General features: G+C 30.9%; 1 protein-coding gene across 5 annotated transcripts in view; it reads left to right on the forward strand.

The window, feature by feature from the left end:
• Nucleotides 1–21,338, forward strand: part of LOC121128222 (uncharacterized) — a 54,782-nt gene that overhangs the window by 19,172 nt on the left and 14,272 nt on the right. For 2 of the 5 annotated variants that reach the window (XM_071893031.1, XM_071893033.1), the window contains exon 2: nucleotides 10,364–10,506. The exons of 1 other annotated variant lie outside the window; for it this stretch is intronic. The gene's annotated coding sequence lies outside the window, so the exon portion shown is untranslated. Of the gene's footprint in view, nucleotides 1–10,363; nucleotides 10,507–20,899; nucleotides 21,287–21,338 lie in introns of those variants that run through there. 2 more of the 5 variants (XM_071893032.1, XM_040723793.2) reach the window with 2 other exon arrangements.

Genomic DNA, 21,338 nt, shown 5'->3' on the forward strand with positions numbered 1-21,338 from the left:
TACTCGAGTTTTATGAAGTAAATTAAAAAGGACACAAAAACTCGACTCGTTAGCATGAAAAGCCGACTGTTACTCAGAACTCTTCAAAGCTACGAAAATACAAATTGGTTTGTCGTATCCCTTGAAATCTAACCTGAAGCATAATCCCCATTCCTTTTACAGCCTTTTAGGATTAGGATACTAACTTTGTAACTATCATTATTATTTTTTTGTTTAAATAGTAGTTAAATCTTGAAATGAGTTTATTTGTTAAAATTTTAATATGTTTTTCTATTCGATCAATTATAATAATAAATTGGCCATTATGAATTTTAATGACGAGGAAAGTAATGGTGAAGTAGATGAGTCTAGCATCCCAGTTTATCTTTTCGAATCCCTAGTTGAATCACAAGGTTGAGAAAATGTCAACCTTGCAATTCTTATTCCAGTTATACCAGGTTTTAATTCATATATATAAATCATTCCTCTCCACCAAACCCTGACACTGTCCAGTTAGAAAATGTGAAAGAGTAAAAATAGCATTGTTTATAAATTTTTTATTAGATCCAAGAAGGATAAAGATATTGGGGTTTACAGTCTATGTAGCAAACATATTAAAGTTTCTGATGGCATGACTTTAATCAAAGGCCACTTGAAAAACATCCATGAAGTCGCTTTAAATTATTTTATCAACAATGATACTTTACAACTATCAGTCTATCATTATGTTTCTTCAAAAAATTAGGTTGTCTGTGCCTCGAAAATAAATATTTGATCGAAAGGCAGCTATGATTCTAATCAAGAATAAAAACAAATTATCCATTATTTCAATAATTCTTTAAAAGATATGATTTTTACGAGTTACGAAGAGAACAAAAATTGTTAGAGTAAGTAACGAGTATTCAAACGAGTAACGAGTATAGCTTGTAATTCATCGAGTGTTTTCGTAGAAATTCAAAAATGCCCATGTAGGAAAATTCAGCTCGCGGCAAGCCACTAATAGTTAGGAAGAATTACCCAACTATCAACTAGTCATGTGCCGCGAGTTGAATTTTGCTGCTCGAGTAATGATATTTGTTTTTTGAAAATAAGGGTCGATAAATTAGGAGCTATACTCGTTATTCGCCCGAATACTCGTTACACGCACTACAGTTTTTGCTCGCTAACAAACTCGTCAGTCAAAATCCATCTTTTCAAAAGAATGATTGAAAACCTGTCATCTAAATTTTCCCACCTCATTTATGTTCTACAGAGTGTAACATGAAACTTAGCATTATTTATTTTAATCATGGTCATAAGCTTAATTAAACAGTTTACATAATCAATATTTTACTAAAGTTGGGTGTAATATATTTGAGTGACACTGATTTTTTAAAATATTAATTCTAAAAAGAGAATACATGGATTTAACAAAAACCATTGTATTTATAAGATTTCTATAATAAATATAAACATTCATAACCGGCTCGGACTAAGTAGATTTCTTACTTTCTTTCTGGACGTGAAACTTTTTGAGTCAGAATATTAAGAAATACTGCTTATTTTTGAAAACGTTGCCGTGTGAATTGGGCCTAAGGAACATACTGCAACAACAATCAATATACTTCTTCAAAGTGTTGCCTGTAGAAAAAAGGTCCTGAGTGAGACGGAAAATATCGATCCAGGATTTAAAAAATCTGTCTGAAATTATCTCAGAAAAATCACTTAACCCAAATAGTGAACACCACTCCCTCAAACCGAAAAAGTAACAATATTATGACCTTCCACTGTGTAAAAGGAAGGTTGAAGTATTGCAAGGCCTCAGTCTAAAATGCAACACTTTGATAATCGGAGAGCCATTGTCGTATTTGTTAAATTTCGATGTTTAACATTATAAAAAATTATCTGAAGAAGCTGTAAACAAAAAATAAGCAAAGTCAACTGAGAAATAAGAACGTCAAAACTAAAAACATAAAGTAATGCAGAGTTGCAATTGTGGATCTATCCGCGTGTAGAAATTCACCATCAGACATCTCTAAATTGCTGAGATGTAACAGCTCTAACCCAGTGACCACGAGAGGGATACCAAAAGATCCACAAGGTTCAAATCGAGCCCAAAGTTGCCAAAAGAATTGGTTGATGCAGTTAAAAGCACCATTAAAGGGATAATCGACATGTTGAGCGTCAATAGCCTTATTCGTGAATTTGATATCAGTCAGACAACCATGATGAACTTGATGAAGCAAGACTTAAATCTTAATTCCTACAAGAGAACTCCTCGTCAGAGTTTGAAGCTTTTGGATCCTGTAAAGGGTGTGACCTGGTGCAAAGTCCTCCTGCACCAGCTGGAAAAGAAATACTCCTGCTCTCCCATAGCCCTGACTGTGTCTCTCTGGACTTCGGTATTTTTAGGCACCTCAAGGGGAAGCTTTCAGGAGTTTGATACACAACAAAGGACCAACTGAAAGCCCCCATCCTCTTTGTTAGAGCCAGGTTTTGTAAAGAACTGTTGTGCAAAGTTCTGTACATGGTTGGAACTCGTCATTATGGCAAAAACTACCTATATTTATTAATTAAATTTTCCAAATTTCGTGATATTTTGTAAATATAACAGTTTTTGTAATTTCATAAAAGGTTTCCATTTAAACAGATGACCCTCTATAGTATAAAAGAGTGCACTTAATTTATAAATAAGCTGCATGTTTTTGAGTCAATAAAACAAAGAAGGGGAAGTGTGCCGATTCATGATTTTTAATTATACATAATATGTATGATTTGTTTATTTATCAGAGGCCATAATATTAATAGTAATATAATATACAACTACCTACTTATGATATTATTTCCATCCAAATCAAATTACAAATCGTGAGATGAGAAAATTCTATACTAGACTGGTTTTTAGACTATTTTTTAAGGAGATGTTGGGGGGGGAGAGTTAAATTAAAGTTTCAGTCATATACATAGATGTTCAAGACGCGTCAATCTGTTAGTTACACAACTCTATAGGATAAAAACATTTTTTCCACCATAGAATAGTCAATATAAGAGTAAATAATTATTATAATATATCTAAATTTTTGTAGATGAAACTCCCTGATGTTAAAATGGTCTCCTCTAAATTTTTTTAACAAAATCATCCTATCAGTAGTTTGTTTTTTGTTCAAATACCATTAGACTTTTTGCTTTGAATATCCAGTCAAACACACTAACTATGCTTATTGACTAGTGTGTTTCAATTGGTGAATAATAGCTAACACTTGAGTATAAATAATAATGATTATGCACTTTTTTGGATCCTATTGTTTGTTTAAACAGAGTCGAATATACAAACTAAAATCAACTTTCACATCATTTATGAAGATGGAAGTTTGTTTGTTTTTTTCTGAGGAGGGCAATATAGTTATCCCCTAAAAGGATGTTTTCTTAAAGTTAAAAAAGGATACTAAATTTATTGTTCTGTAACTCAGATCTTTATGTATAGCATAAGATCTTAACTTTTTACTTTGACAAACGTTTTTATATAAAACGTAATTTTATATTAACCGCCCTTACTTTAAAATGTCACATCGGAGCATAGGGCAAACCGTTGTAAAGGTTGAAGTATATACTACAAACGCTTTTTGGACAGTATTGCGATGGGCCGATTCAGTTGTGAATTATCGTGCATCCAGTATGGAGGTCTCAAAGGAAGAAATTGCCATATTTTATATTTTTACTATCTGAAAAGGAAAAACCCCTCGAACGCGACCAAGAAGATTTGCAATGTTTACGGAGCCAATACTATTTCGGTTCGTGTTGCACAAAAATGGTTGGAGCAATTTTTCCCGCTCAATTTTGCCCTATACTGTGAACAACTGGGCCGTTTGAAGATGGCAAAGGAACAGAAGTGGTCAGTGTTGGTAAATAGGACACAACAAGACATCATCAAGACAATACCAGGCCGCGCCCATCTTTGATGACGCCCCAAAAGCTTTGGGAGCTTCAGAAGTTCTTATATATCTACCTTACAGTTCGGACCTGGCACTAAGTGACTACTATCTGTTCCTGTTTATGGCCAACACGCTTGAGGGTACAAATTTGGCTTCAATAGAAGCCTGTGAAAATTAGTTGAAAAATGCTCTTATTAGAAGTTCACGCCTCAAAGAAAAAATTGGTTTAGATTGATTTCATAGATGGATTGTTCATGATGTCATGTATGTTTCAAAATGGCGAGTATCTGCACATTCAGGTCATATGAAGTTAAATGTGTGTCGAATAAATCATATTTGTACAACTCATAAATCATGAGTAGGGAAATTCGGTCTCTATTTACTGAGAAAAAAATCGATCCACGATTTAAAAACAAATAAATCTCGGGTCTACGGTCTGGACTGAGATATCGTTTCAAAAGCACTCAGGACTAGTGCTGAATCTGTCCTATGACTGATTTCCTTATCAGTCTTCCCCTTCCGTTTTTTTTTTTTTTATCGTTTCGATTTTTTACCATTCAATGGTCCTAAGGACAGATTAGCCGATCCTTGCTATATTTTATTTTCCTCACTCCTAGCTAGAATTGAAGAATATTACAAGGAAGCAAATAATGAATCATAGCCAGACACCTCCTACTTTAAAGTTAAGGTATTTTGTCTCTTTGAAAGAGGTTATTATAAAACTCCAACAGGTGAAACGGTGTAGTTATTTCCTTAGTCATTTCAGTTGTAGTAGTTACCATAAAAGACCGATAAGAACCGGTCCTAGGATAAATAACTTTTATAAGGTTCAAACTGCAGTTTTTAGACCCATCCAACACTACTTTGGACCGAACTGAGAAAAGAAATAAGTCTCGGACCGAGTCTCAACACTATATATATTTAAAAAAATAAGGAAAGATTTCTGCGTGTGTTCTTTTAGTTCGTATTGTATTAATATAATTATTATTATCTATTTTACATATCACAGGGAATATGTTTTTTTTATTTGTACAGATATTATTTCTAGCTATGTAGATACATTGTACATATGACGACGAAATGTTGTTCTTTTATAATAATCTAAGTACATACATAATATCCAAAATATGCAAATATTTCTCAATATTAATATCTACCTATGATGGTGTAATTAAAAGCAATGTAGCGTTCGTAACCTCAAGGTTCTACTTTGGTCTTAATACAAATGGATCTTATATTGACCCAGTTCCGTAATCGGGCTTATATTCAATATGAGACACTGCGAAATTAATAGGAGATACCATTTATATATATATTTTAGGGTCCTTACGCTACTGTGTGTATTCTTAGGGCCGGTCCTTAAGACTATTGTCCTTGGAATTGTTCATAAAGTTATCGATGGTTTATACAGACAAGTATTAAGATTACTGCAGATATCTTGCGAAAAAATGTTATATTTTTCATGAAAAATACAATTTAATAGGAACATACTTTATTGTTACTTACATAGTTATATAATTTATTTTATAATATAACAGAATAATTAAAAAGAGGAAAAACACACTCATGGACGTCACGAGGGATCGATTTTACCTTATTTAAGGACCGACAAGTGTGACTGTATGGGACCAGACTGGACGGCGGTCCTAAATAAGGATCGCCACAACACTAGTCCCACCGAATCGTGAACAAATGTTCCCAAGCTCAACTTTAACAAGATTCTTAAAAAGTAGTTAGACCATGAGAATTTATGACCTTTATCTTTGGCCTGAAGGCCTTGCAGGTCTTCTTCACGTATTCCTCCCTTTAGGAAATTACATTCTCAAGTAAGGCGGCACAGGGCTTCTTATCGATGGTGCCCCAGATCCCATAGTCAAGATAGGATTGGGGTCTGGTGGTGACGGAAACCACATTTTCCAGGGAGAGAAATTCACCAAGTTGTCTTTAATATTGGTATGACCCCCTTGTAGCAGAGCAAGATGCAAAAGATCTTATCCAAACTCATTCCCGTAAAGAAAGGATTTCTTTTGGCTTCCATCTCAGTTATCCTTGCTCTGAACATGCCTTGTTTTTTTATTTATTTTTTTTATTGAGGTTTTTATATGCACAAATTACATAAGAAATAAATAAAGGAACAAGGATCACGTACAAAGATCATATAAATAAACATTTTAGTTAACATTTATCCCTTTCCAAAAATTAATCACCGCTACCTAAACACTACACATATTACTTATCAAAAACAACGAAATAAAATCCTTCATCATACAGAATTTAGAACACACATACAAGCATATAACTAAAACCAAAATAGGAGCACATAATAATAGTATAAGAAGCAATCCACCATTAAAAGTACAAACAGTCTCCATAGTAAGACTATTTCTTTTTAAAAGCTTTGTAAGATCTTACAATCTACTTTAAAGAGTATAAATATTTAGCAGACATCGAGGGGTAATACTTAATAGCATCGTCTTCATTTTTTTTTTTTTTTTTAATGATTAAAACAGTCTGTAAATGGTTCTGGTTTGAAAATTTAGAAAAATTTGTGCAGTGGTTCATCTGTCCGACCGGTGATTACCCACTTGGCAACTCAGCCATTCCCCACAAGTAAGTTAAGATCCATTTTTTGATGGAATTATTTTATACTTATATATAAGAATTGAAGAATTTGATAAATATATGTAATACTCCAAGGAAATATCCAGTAAGGAAAAAAGAGAGTTTTCATCCTTCATCTAAAGCTTCTTTATTGAAACTCTTGAAGCCTGTTCCTCCCAAAGTCCACTCTATTTTATCTCCTATTCCAAGAAAAATGTTTCATTGATTTGAGTCCTTCAGTGTCATTGACGTCAGGGATGTCTGCAGAGGGAGGACTGGAGGTACTGTAGCCTTCCCAAATTCGTGATTTTTTATTCTGAATAGAAAATTTTATATTTGAAATTTACATAAATTTTTGGAAAAAAAATCCAGAAAAATTTAATTGTCTGGGAATAGCTATGGAATTTTTAAGTTTTTCTCTGAAATATTTAATATTCCAATTTTTTCATCACATTTAATATTGAAAATGTTTTCTCAAAAAATTTTATATTTGAAATTTAATTTTAGATTGTGAATAATTGAATTTCTGAAATAATAATATAATTTTTCAATTTTTTTTTCAGAAAAATTTAATTTTTCAAATTTTTTCACAAAAAATTATAATTTTTTATATTTTTTTAAAATCCAAAAACTGCCCCCCCCCCCCTAAAAAAAAATATATATATATATAATCCTGCGGACGCCCTTGGATGTACATAACAAACAAACAACTCATATCTATGACACTAAATCAATTTATAAGACTAAATTATTGCTGTAATCCTAGACACTTAAAGCCTCATTTCCGATTCTCCTATTACTTGTGAGTCAGTCATGTCATTGGAAATAAGTAGAAAACGATCCTAGACTTTTGAAAGAATATGTGATCCTCTTTTTCTAGACATCTTAATCATCAAAGCTGCAAAGCATATTCAACTCTGCTATTGAAAATGCACATAAATAGTTCATATTTTGTTTATAAAAAAGTCTCCATTTTGTTATTATTATTTTATTATTGAGGAGAAAGAGTTAAAGTATTGATTAAGTAAAAGTTTGAGTGTGCTCATGGAAAAACTAAGGATTTGTTGGAGAATTGTCTTTTATACCAACAAAAAAAAAGTACGTCGGTTCGTCGATGCCTGGTACATTTGCTCCTATTCAATGAATAAATTACCGTTACACTTGCTTACGATGTGACAAAAACCTTATATAAGAACGATTGTTTCCGTATTCATTGCCACTACATGATAGAAAAAAGTGCCTTGACAATTGTAAAGCATGTAATTATCACACATAATTCATTCAATTGTTTAAAGTTTTAAATAATTTACTACAATTTACAATAACAAACTTATAAATATCCTTTGTCAATGTAGTTGAATATTATGTTCTTGTTGTTTTTTACGGTCCATCTTCTCTCATTGGTTTATTTATAAGTGTATTGCCTTGAAATCCATCGATATGGTAAAGAATTGTTCCGTTCTAGAATCCAGTAGTAGAAATGAGGCATCAAAGTTTAAAAATTAACTATATTGCTTCATTTTCTTAGTGCAATATTCTCATATATATTGAAAACAAGCATATATTTAAGATAAGTATTAACGAAATAGTCTAAAAAAATACTAAAACTTATAGTAGAAGATCTAAACATTTTCTGGAAATGTTTGGCATTGAACATTGTTTGATCCGTTTATACCACTGATCAGCAGTCGAATTTTTAACTACAGGTCAAAAATAAATGATAATATTTACAAAAATAACTTAAATTTAAATGAAACCTAAGCTGTAAAATAAAAAAAGATTCAAATATTGGGGATTAAGATGATGATTCATTTGATTTGATAATGATTTAAAACATGAATAAAAATTTCACTTGTTTAATTTGACTGTATGCAAAGTTATTGTTGATATTTTTTTAAATCATAAATTTATTACAATTTACTCTTACTAACAATTAGATACCTGTCAATAAAATAAAAACATGAGATATCCCAGATCGTATCTCCCTTTTTTTATAGTTTTAGTATTCATTAAATTGAATAGAGCAACGTTTGTCTGTATGTATATTTCTATTTTTTATTCTACATAGTATTAGAATAATTTATGTGTGTGTCCGATTTCCATTCGTCCCGCTTGGAAAACCAATTATACCAACTTCTAAGACGGAAACAGATACAGACTTTAGACATGTAATAAAAGTTGTTTAGAATTCTGAGTTACGTGTAGGTATAAGGCCATATTTCATTCTTTCTAATTACAACAATTTCTAATTTACAAAACAAGATCGATTCCCCATGTCTTCAAGTTTTTTTTTAAAGATATGGGTTGTCGATTCGAAAATGCAACAAAACTATTAAAAATACAGATAACTAATTATTTTACTAAAGTAAAAAGGGTGAATGTATATCTTCCAATGTGATTCTAAGTTTAGAGATTATAAATTCGCAAGAACAGTCCGATCATTATTTTAAATGTAAAAAAATGTAACCAACAATTTAAAAATGTTGTTTAAAAAATAGAAAATTATCCACAAAAATAAACCCTGTTTGTTTTTAAAAATGGACACGGATTCCAAATTTAAAACCACCTAGGATTATCCTAGTGGGCGTTGCTGGGCTCACGTAAAAAAGTTCAATTTTTTGAAGGGATACTTCATTAGAGTTACAAGTACAATTATAACAATTTCCTTTGATTTTAGACAAATACGTAATTAGGTATACCTCCAGAAAAGACAATAAAAATACCTGCATTCATGAATACAAAAAAACATACACACGGATTATAAAATTAATAGTCTATTTTTTAGTGATAGGAGAATTACAAAAAAATAATCCTGAAACTGTTTTTGATACGATTCTCGTACAAATTCCCCATTCCAATTCATTAATATTTTAAATAATAATATAAAAATTATACCCTTTTATTCAGGGGCGTCAACAGAATTATATTGGTTTTGTGGAATTTTTTTGAAGAAAAAAATCATAAGATAGTGTTTTTATTGTTGTTTTTTTCAAAAATCCACGACATTTGGTAAATAATTTTTTTTTTTAAAGATTCAAAAAACCCCAGCTGTTCTCATAAGAATAAATTTTTGAAAAAAAATTTGAAAAATTAAATTTCTAATATAAAATTTTTTGAAAAAAAAAAATTAAACATTGAATTTTTTCTCCAAAAAATGTTTAATTTTTTATATATTTTATAAATATAGTTATTCAATGAAAATTATTTTTTTTGGAAAAAAAAATTGAAAAACTAAATTTCAAATGTCAAATTTTCTATGCAAAAATTCCTTAATTTGGGGGAGGGGGGCAATTTTTTTTAATGTCAAAAATCTACAACTATTAGCAAAAAATATAAAAAATATAATCACAAAAAAGAATGAATTGATAAGTATTTCAAATATAATTTTTTTTTTTAAAAATTTCAAAAATCCTCAGCTGCCCTCACAAGAATAAATTTTTTGGAAAAAAAATTGAAAAATTAAATTTGTAATTTTGTATTTTTTGACTTAAAATAAAATATTAAATTTTTTGGAGATAAATTTTCAAAAATATTTAGTTATTCGCTGAAAATTAAATTTTTTGGAGATAATTTTTCAAAAATATTTAGTTATTCGCTGAAAATAAATTTTTTTTTTTTTAAATTGAAAAATGAAACTAAATTTTCTATTGATAAGCAAAAAATTCATTAATTTGTGGGGATTTTTTTTTTTTTTCATAACTCATAAAAGTAATTTTAATTTTTGAATACCGGCAATAAATAAGAATCGGGAAATCGCCAATTAAACATTATTTTCCAGATATCCGATTCCGATTAAATCGTCCTATCTACATTGTTAGAATATGTAAATGTCATATTTAACTTAATTTTTGTTCACTTCATTTATATTTCAGTTAAGGAAGAACACTCTTCCAGAGTCTATTCGGCGAAAGGAGGAAATACTTACTTATGATTAGAAGAAGAAAAAGAAATTCTAGATTGAGCTTCAGCTTTGTTTTTGTTTCTTTGAAATCAAAAACTGTTTAAAATCCTTTGGGTAAGTGTATAATTTACTTAAAAAAATCATTTGGAAAGAGGGATTCAATAGTAGTAGTGATAAGGTGGAGATAGAACGAGTCTTGGACCCTAATAGGGTCTGTGTAAACTTGTATTATTCAAAAAGATTTGAGACCCAAATTGGCTTTGGGTACATGAACTTTTATAAATCTGAAAAAAAGATTCGAGGGATATTCCGGATCTTAAAAAGCTTTTAGTATTTCTTAATTACCCTAGGATGGGTCCAGGGGCACCCTCAGGTTTTTTTTCGGTAGGGGGGCGATTGGTTTTTGGAATTTTTTGAAAAAAAATTTCAAAAATTAAAATTCTTTAAAAAAACATTTTAAAAATCCAATGTTATATACAGAAAAGTAAATTTTTTTGTAATAAAAATTTGAAAAATTAATTCTTTTTATACTTTGGGAAAGGAACTACAGCCCCTCTAGACCAGCCCCCTGTGGACGGCCCTGGGGTCTTGGAAATTCATCCGAAGTACTCTTGTACGGTATAAGTCAATTTGTATTATCTGAAATTCGAACGAGCTTCTGGTACTCGAACTTTTACAGATCTTAAAAAAAGATCCAAGGGATATATTCAGGATCTTAAAAAGCTTTTTTTAATGCTTAATTACACTAGGACGGGTCCAGGGGCACCTGCATTTCAAAAATTCAATGATATTCACGGGAAATTAAATTTTTTGGAAGGAAAAATTGAAGAATTAAATTTTTGGATATTTGGGTAGATGGACTACAGCCACTCTAGCCCACCCCCTGAGAACAGCCTTGGGGTTTTGAAAATTGATCCAAAGTACTATTGTATAGATCAATTTTAACTATCTGGGATCTATAACTTTTACGGATCTTATTAAAGATCTGAGGGTTTTTTTTCGTATCTAAAAATGCTTATAGTATTGTTTTATACTAAATCCTCATTTAAAAAAAAAAAAAAAAAGATCTGTATCGAACGTGATATCTCTATCTTTATCTGTACTTGAAGGGGAGTCCACATAAACAGTTGCATCGCATGATTGTTCTAATTTTATTTTAAAAATAATTATAAGTTATAATAATAACTAGTGGTGTGCCTATCCTTATTTCGGACTGCGGTCCAGTCCCTCTAGTCAGTCCTTAAATGATACACAATTGTATATGCATATGACAACACTCGTTACTGTAACCTAGTCACATTTCTCTAGCATCTGTTGAGTTATTCACCAAAGTTTCAGCCATTTTGGAAGGTGGAGTTGTTTTGTAACAGTCATTTGAGTTAGTTGATGTCAGAATTTTTCTGAAAATTGACAAAATATAGTATCGCTCTGTTGGCCCAGTTTAGGTGCAATAAATCCGAGTTTTGGGGCCGATTAGTTAATGTAGATGAAACTTGGATACACCATTATACGCCCGAAACAAAAATACAGTCCGAATAGTGGACTGCAAATATTTTTGTCAAATGAAGAGTAAATCAGCTTTTAACAATTATTTCGCAGAGAAAAACGATGAGTACTATTTCGAAGTTTACAAAGGATGCCCCCTAATTTGGTCTTAAACTATTTCCCATCAGAACGCCTTAATATATTAAGTTTATACGTCGTGATTGTTTATTTTTGGCTGAAATTGACGTTCCCTTTGAATTTTTTTTGTTATATTTATTACTATAAAATGCGTCAAATGTTTGTTTCCACATGATATAATTATGTAATTATACTATTGCCTTATATTTTGGTTGTTGGTTAATCCATGAGCATTGTCTAGTAGGAATAATCCAAAAAATAATGGTTAATGACTAATGGAGAAACGATTAGCAATTCTCCGTTTCGAAACTTTGCCGTGTTTATTTATTTTTGTCGTTCTTATTAAATTAAATTTTATTACCAATTATGTATCTTCGTTCATTGCATAGTGATATTTTATTACATATTGATACTTTGTTAGTGTAAGCATTGAGGCAGAATTACTTTAAGGCAAAATGTCCTATCACTGTTACAGAGACGGGAGCATTGCTGGTAAAAGTGTGTCGATTTATAAGGAAACTATGTTGAAAAATGAAAAATAAAATTCATACAAAATGTCTGGTATCTTAGTTAGGTCATCAAATTTGCAGAGCACACTCGTATAGAGCATTGGTCCGCTCAATAAATCCAGAGAGCACTTCCACTCAATTCAAAATGAGCGGCTCTCATTTTTTCAGTTGTATTTGAATTTGAAAACTCTTAAATATTGCAATTAAGTTCAATTTATTGCAATTACAAGTGTGCCGTACGTTTTGTGACAACATTACTTTATTTGCAATAGCTTATAATAATCCAAATGATTGGTTTAATTAAAGTAGGTTGGTCAATAACTTTGTATTTGTCCTTTGGTGTGCTTACTGAGGTTTTGTGCAATATAATCCAGTTAAGCCTGATAATTAGCTTGAATTTGTACACAGGTTTCTAAAGATTTTAAATTTATGGTTGCGTGAGATTTTGAGATCTTATGTCAATTTACTGCATAAATATATAATAAAATCATATTTTAGTTCGTAAAATTTGTTGACAAAAAATAAAGATTTATTTTGCAACTGTATCTCTACAAATGAAGGAGCTGGCGCTGTCTCTGGGGTAACCAATAGCTGAATGTAAACAGAGGTAGAAATAGAAAAGTACTACAAACTTAAAGAAATAAGCGAAAATTCGAGCGATTTTATCGCTTCTCTAAAATAATGGGCTCGCTCTTTATTTAAAACATTGAGTGCGCTCCTGCTCAAGCACTTTGATTATAAGTTCATTTCGTTTCCTTTGTTATATCTCTCTTGTAAATAAATGTACCAACAACAATCATTATTAGTATAGAATGTAACATCCACTCTTTCTCCCCTTAATTATGGGATATCCACTATTTGGCCAAATTTTATACAATCAATCATTATCTTCCCTAGTCCGTCTTTACATAAATACATATTTAGTTAAATAAGTAGAATTGTGACTCCTCAACACAACACAACACAACTACGAATGGGGTTTTTTTTTTTTCAAAATTGAGAGTGGATTACATTTATCTTCGTATAAGTACATAATAAAAATTTATAATTTGGATTTTGCATCTAAATTATACAAAATAAAGAATAAAAGAAAGAGAAGTAGACTCATATAATTTGAAAGGCCATATTCGCAGAGAACTAAGGTTCTAAACTATTGCTAAAATTATTGGATATCTTAACTCATACCATAAATTTGAATAATAAGAAAAGAAAAAAATATTGGGCTGTATGTATACAAGGTTGTCTGAACAGTTTCCGACCTCAATGTCAAGATGCCAGCACTCGTAAATAAAGTCTAGTCACATACATCTGGTATCTATTGACAGTTACTCACCAAAGTTATTCAGCCATTCCGGAGTCGCAGTTGTGTTAAAACAGTCGTTTGAGTGAGTTGATGTAAGTTTTTTTCGAGTATGGAGCAGTCATTGAATATTTCTTTTTGATGGTGTCACCTTTAAATAGATTCAAACAATACCAGACATTTAAAGGCATATGACTAGTTTTGAATCGGTCTAACAAAACAACTCAAATGACGTAGTAAGTAATAACTACATCATTTGAGTTGCTGAAGTTACATCATAATTTATAACCTCTTTCAAAGAGACAAGATACCTGTAGGAGATGTGTGACTGGAACGATTAATTATACGTTCTTCCTATCATTCATTATTTTCTGAGTTATTATATTCTTGAATCCTAGCGGTGACTAAAGATAATAAAAAGATAGCTACGACTGTAGCACTTAAAGACCGTCCTTATGACCGTTGAACGGTAAAAAAGATCGGTCTTATTAAAAAAAAGACTGAAAGGAACTGGGGGCAAGGTGATCATTCCTAAGACTGATCCAACTCTACATATGACGCGTCTAAGTCAATCCAACGCCGGAGTAATTGAATCAAACACCAAAAAAGGTCTCCTGAACAATTAATTTGCATAGAAAAACACCGAGTACTATTTGTACGGGTTACGGAGATGCAAGCATCGTTGGGAGAAATGTGTAGAGTAACAAGGGTACTATGTCCAAAAATAAAATAAAAATTCAGGAAAAATATTCTCGTATCTTTATTAGGTCGGAAACTTTTCAGACTATCCTTGTATCCAAAGTCAAAAATATATGGGGGTTTTTCTTCTTTTCTTGACTTTTGCTCAAAATTGTTTTAATGTGAACGCACCAAGGCTCATCTCTTTGTTCATTTATATCTCAAAGAGTCTCGACAGTATATGATGTATGTATAATAATATAGATATACAAATTATGGACATACGTACATATATTTGTATGAAATGAAGCATTTCTCATGACTCATTTTTGCATCTATTCATGAAAAGATGAATATCTTGTGTCCTACATAGTATTAAAATAATTTATGTGTGACTCTGATTTCCGTTCGTCCCGTTTGGAAAAAAACAATGATAAAAACTTCAAAAATAGAGACAGCTACACACTTTAGACATAAAACTCTGAGTTACTTACCTAAGACCATGTTTCATTCTGATCAGGCCAAATTGCTGGAGGGCAAGTTTGTTTTTTTGGTAATGGTTTGATTATTTATTTTTAGAAAACAATATCAATTCCACGTGTCTGCAAGTTTCTTTAAGGTATGGATGGGTTGTTTATGTATAATTTAATGACAATCAATTTGGGTTTTATGAAGAAAAAAAAACCCTGGATTTTGTCATTTACAACATTAAATTTGTTGATATTTTTTATTTAGTTAAAAGAAAATTGTTAATAATATAATGAATAGAAGTTTATTAGTTTACTGGGGATTTTCAAACTACTAATATATAGCCCAGGTCCTAATATGTAGGTAGGGCTAAAACCATTCCAGAAATATAAAGAATAACTAATTTTTTTCTACTATAGTAGCAAGGCTGCGGACTCGGGAGTCGCTGCCTTTTTCGGTGGAGTTGTAGTCAGAGTCAGGAGTCGAAAAATTTGACCTGACTCCGGCTACAAAAATTATTATAATTGATGTAAATAAATTATATATTTATATTATAAGGCTTAGATTGAGTGTTCATAAAGTGTTTTGTTTTTCTAAATGGTTATAAATTATAGGTATTAATTACTATTAATTTATCAAACTTGAAAGTTTACTCTTCTATAAGTGTACTTCACAAATTTCAAACGTGCTCAATAGTCTATACAATCACAATTCCCGATCATCTCTAAAGTCTTAATTATTATTTTGGGAAGAGCATAGCCACAAGGCATGCTAGTTCATTACTTAGTTTTGTGAATAGTCAATGTCATCAGAGTAATGAATAACGTTGCAGGGAGAGGTTGTTTGGATTGTTGCTCCTCGGTTACTCTTGCATTAATTATGTTCAGAAACTTATGAATGTATTTAGATTTTGATCCATTTCATTTGTTATTCATTTCGTTAAATATTTTAAATTCCAAATATATTTTTTTATACATGGTGCAATTATTTACTACATACAACTAATAACTACTTAGTAATTAGTTAAAAGTAATAACTACCTATTGTAGCTATAAATTAAATCTATATTTATAGTATCTAGACTCAAGTGACTAAATATTATAAAGGCTATTAAATATATTGTTAAATTTTTTTGTGTCGGTGACATTCAGAGTACTGGAATCGGAGTTGGACATTTGATGTACCAACTCCACAGACGAGCATAGTAGGCAAGAATGGAGTACAATTCCATGTTTTACTAAAATGCTTCATTGTCAAATGTTAATGATAGTAATAGAACAAATCTATCATATAGATCAGAAACTTTTCATACTTAGGAAATTGTATATTTGAAAGGGAAAATTCAGGAAAGCACATTTTTTAAAGTTTTGTTAATTTAAATATTTCACCTTGTCTAAGAAAAAAAATAAAACATATCTATTATAAGAAATTGACTTCTATGGGTTTGTCAGCTATCAATTTTCGACTGTTCTTAACCCTGGACGTTGATTGATTGAATTTGAACTAACTCTTGTTAAGCTCTGATATATTTCCTAGCATTTAATGAGAAATAATTCAATATTTAGCCAGATTTAGGGCAATACAAAGTTATTTGGGCCTTTTCTATTTATCTTTTTGGAAAAGTTGAATATGTCTTTTATATATGAAACTACTCTAATCTGGAAATTTTATATGAATCACATTTATAACGCTTCATAAAAGCATTTTGACGAGCCACAAAAATGAATTCGCTGGGTTTTTTTATGGGCTGTGGGTCATAATTTCCTATCCTTGATATATATATATATATTGTTAAGAATGATCTTATTAATTCTTAGAGGTAGTACCCCGCATTGCTTGGCGTTATTAAGGGGTCAACGTACATACAGACTTTGTTTTATTAGTATAGAAGATAACACCCCAAAACAAATCCTCTCCATTTTTCAGAAGCACACGTAGCTACTCAATGCTTAGATATTCCCTCTATAAGTATGAAAGAAAAATAATATGTGCTTGACAAAATAAAAATACATTGTTCAGATTTAATTTTTTTGGAAAAAAAAATTAAATATTATATTCAATTTATCGAGAGAAAAAAATCAAATGATTAGTTTTCTAGCATAAAGCAAAAACTCCTTAATTTAGAGAGCTCGCATCCGATTCCGATTAATTGTCTCCTCACTACCCGTTATGCAAGGACTTCCTGTAATCTCCATTTTCTACTTCTCACGCTAAATAATACAATAATAAACTATTCAACTAAATAAAATATTAATATATTCGCTATAAATTGTAATACAATGAAAATATGAATATGTGTAATGTTTTTCATAGATCTCTCATATATCTTATTTGGCTTAATAAACCAACAACATTGCTTGGAAAAATTCCAAGGACTGACTGTCCAAAGGATCGGTCTCAAGGAATGATAGGACCGGTTATAAGACTGAAATTGACCGAATAAGTAAAGACCAGCACAACCTTACATAGTATGGATTCCCTTGATATCTGAATCAACTCTAAAGTCTTGTGTTGGAAATTTACTCTAAAAGCTTGACTAAAAAATATGTCATGTACATTATTTTATAGCTCCCAAATGGGATTGAAGACTATAAACATTTTTTATTAGAGGATAAAGTTACGCACATTTATAGTCCAGATGTAAATAAAGTTATCACTAAACATATCTTTATTATTAATATGTCTATTACTTTCCATTTCGTAGCTTCCATGTTTGTCGCTCATGATAACTTTATACCTCATAAATGTTTTCTAACATGCTACGAATATGTAGAACTGTGTTCACTTTGTAAAAATACAGCGTTTGGTAAAGGAGCTTGGAGCAAAAATAAATGTATAAATGTCCACAGGATTATATTTTTGGGGCGCTTGGTTTTGGGAATAATTTTGAACAAAATCCAAAAAATTCAATATAAAAAAAATAAAATATTTCCAATATATATATATTTTTTTAAATTTCAAACATTCATAGCTTTTAATAGTAAATTCAATTTTGTGGAAGAAACAAAAATGCAAAAATTAAATTTCAAATATTAAAAAAAAAAAAGAAATCCGTCGCTATTCACAAAAAATTTAATTTTTTGTGAATGTAATATCAAAAATCCATTCATATTCTCAAAAAAAAAAAAAAAAAAAAAAAAAAAAAATACTACACGAACTGTCAAATAAAATTTCAAATATTAAATATAATGGGTGGAAAAAATCAGAAATCCATAGGTATTCACAAAAAATGAAATTTTTTGGTATATAATTTCAAAAATCCATTGTTATTCACAAAAAAAAAAATCAATAAAATGTCGAATAAAATTTTTTTGGGGAAAACAAATCAAAAATTAAAATTGTTACTCGGGTGCACAATTTACCCGAATCGCGAATTTTTTTAAACGGTAAAAAGCAAAAATTATATTAAATTTCTTACTTTTTCTTTTCTTACTTAATTTTTACTTCATAAAACTGACTAAGTTGCAATTAATCTTAATTAAACTACATCAAATGACTTGATGAATAAATAAGACTTAAAATACTACTTGATGCCAAAGATAAAGAATAATGTTTGTATTAAATCAAAGTAATATGTAGTAAAAATGCCTAGATTTGTACAACTCTTATTTATTTATTTTTTGATTGATTTAGGACGAGAAAAGTAGGATAATTAAAAGAAAATATCTGATAATTTCCATTGTAATAGTTAATTTGTATATAAAATATAACGATGTAATAACATATTTTTAATACAAAACTAGGCATTAGAAGGATAGATATTTGATAGACAGTAAGGTTCAAGTCATTGTATTTATTGGTCTCAGTTTGACAAATAATATTTCACTACTTTTCTTAATATTAATCAAAAAAAAAAAAAAAAGATTTCATTGTTATAAAATTTAGTTGTTTAGGCACCCAAGAAATGGTCGACATATGTATCACATCACGTATAAAAGCTCTATTATACATGAGCTGATAAGTCCTGGGTTTAACAAAGAAAACGCGGGCGGGGTTTTTCTTTTATTCAAACATATTTTTTTAGAGATAATATTAATATTATTTTTTTTCTTTTTAAATTTGTTTGACGGATGGGAGTCCCTATAACACTTTTCAAGCCATTGCTTAGCTTAAACGCTATTTTTTTTAAATCAAGAAGCAGTGTAAAATTTACCCACAAAATTGTTTTTGATCCACTATTTTGGAAATAAAAAAATTTACAGCCGTCTTGAAGGTTGTTACGAACAACTTTTCAGCCCATGCGTTATCATTACATTTAAAAAAATATAGTTAATATTCTGCGCGGGCCTGGAAGGCCACCATCCTTCAAACTCGACTCTGGGTTTTGATGTCAAAGGAGCAGAGGGGAATCAGGGGGTGGGTCAGAAGGGCTGTAGCCCCCCCCAATTAAGGAATTTTCGGTTTTTGCTAGAAATTTTGGGGGTAAGCATGAAAAAGTATACGCAAAAATGGGGGAAAAATGTAATATTTGAATTTTTTGTGAATAGCTATGGACTTGGATAATTTTTATCGACCCCCCTCCAAAAAACAAAACATATATTATCCTGGTGACGTCCCTGAGGATTGAGATTTAAGTCATGAAATATTGGATTTAACTAAGAAACATGAGCTCTTTTCAATATTTATATAGGAAGTATATACTATAAAGTATCAAACTATCATTGTAAATCGTCAACATACTTTCCTTGGATGTGTCATCATCAACATGACTATAGACTAGTAGTAGTAGTAGTATCCTCTGTCTCCTTCAGGAATGGAATTTCGCTTTCGGGCAAGCGAGGAGGGGAAAGGTGTGAGGGAGCGGGAGCCAAGACAAAACATGAAGAAGACATAAATACACTTTTCATGGTACATAGTAACATATCAAATGCATAAACATTAGTGTTGGGTTCTAGAGTCTAGAACGCACACATAAAGATGAATTATTGATGACTTTATGTGTGCGTTTTAAAATGTTGACAATCGGGAATATAACGTCATATGAAATGAAATGTGTTGCATTAATTCTCTGTACCTAAATTTGATCGAATGACTTTCTTTTTTTTCTCTCTCGGTAAAAATCCTTTTAAAAAAATTTTACACCTATTTTCCCTTTAAAAATTATTCTTACACTAGGATAAGTTGTTCTTGATCAAGACAGAAATTCCTTGACATTTTGGGACGGGAGCTATTGCCCTCCAATCCCACCTCCTCTAGACGACCCTACACATAGATAAAATAAATGGATTGGCTGAGTAAGGTTAATAGTATGAACCTAAAAGTTAGTGGACCAAAACTACGGAAAGAGGCGCGTCCGCTTGGCGGGATGGTTTTAAAAAATCTCTCTAGACTTGAATTGATCGAATGACTTTTTTGAGAAAATAAATCCGGAGTTGTCCTTATTTTTTCATTAAAATGTATCTTTACCAACGCAAAATTACTTGATATTTGGTGGGGGGGCTATAGCCATCCAGCCTTCCGCCAATCCCAGTGTTTGAAGCCAAAAGTTTGTTCATCAAAAACAATGGAAACAATTTTTAAATTTGTTTCCCGGTCCTGAATTGGATCAAATGACTATTTTTTTCATAACGGGATTCTTGTTCAACACAAATGTTCCTTGATATTTGCGGGGAGGGGCTACATCCCTCTCCCCTCAGGACGCCCCTGGGAATTGGGGAATGTCGGGTACATTGATTTAGACAGAAAAAATCGTTCCACGATTTGAAAACGATTAATTAATTCTGAGATCCCGATTTGGACCGAAATATCGGTCCAAATCGTTCTAGTAAGAACCATTTTAAGATCGAACCGAAATAAAAACTCCTTCTTGAATCAACACTAACGAAAATTTGATATATTTTCATAGTACAGAAATACTCTACAATATATAAATATAGGATCTAACTTATAAATGTATAGAAGAGTGGCGCTTGTATATAATATCTGAAATGATTCTCATACGACGCACGCTCACACATACACACATAAATGGGATTTTTCTTTTTCTTTAAAAAATTATTATTAAATACTCGTCGTGTTTTTATTTCAGTGTGTGTTTCAGAATGAATGATGACTGACTGCTAAAGAAGTCGTTGTCATTTGCATTTTTTTTTCTTTTTCCGTGCATGATACTCAACTCAGCAGTATATTACTCAGTCTTAAAAAAAAAAAATAAGTGAATTACTTTCCATTGTATATGTCTACCGTGTTTCCTGAGACGGGGAGAAGACATTATAAGAGAGGCGTTCATGGATATCCTTCCCTTCCTATACATATACTTTTTCCAATTGAGCAATATTATTAGAAAGCTCTTACTTACTTGAGAGAGAGCAGAAGGGTAAGGGAGGTGGTTGCATTTTGTAGGGCTTTGTGAGCAGGAAGGACTCACT

Source organism: Lepeophtheirus salmonis, chromosome 13 (genome assembly GCF_016086655.4).
Source record: "Lepeophtheirus salmonis chromosome 13, UVic_Lsal_1.4, whole genome shotgun sequence".
NCBI lineage: Eukaryota > Metazoa > Arthropoda > Copepoda > Siphonostomatoida > Caligidae > Lepeophtheirus > Lepeophtheirus salmonis.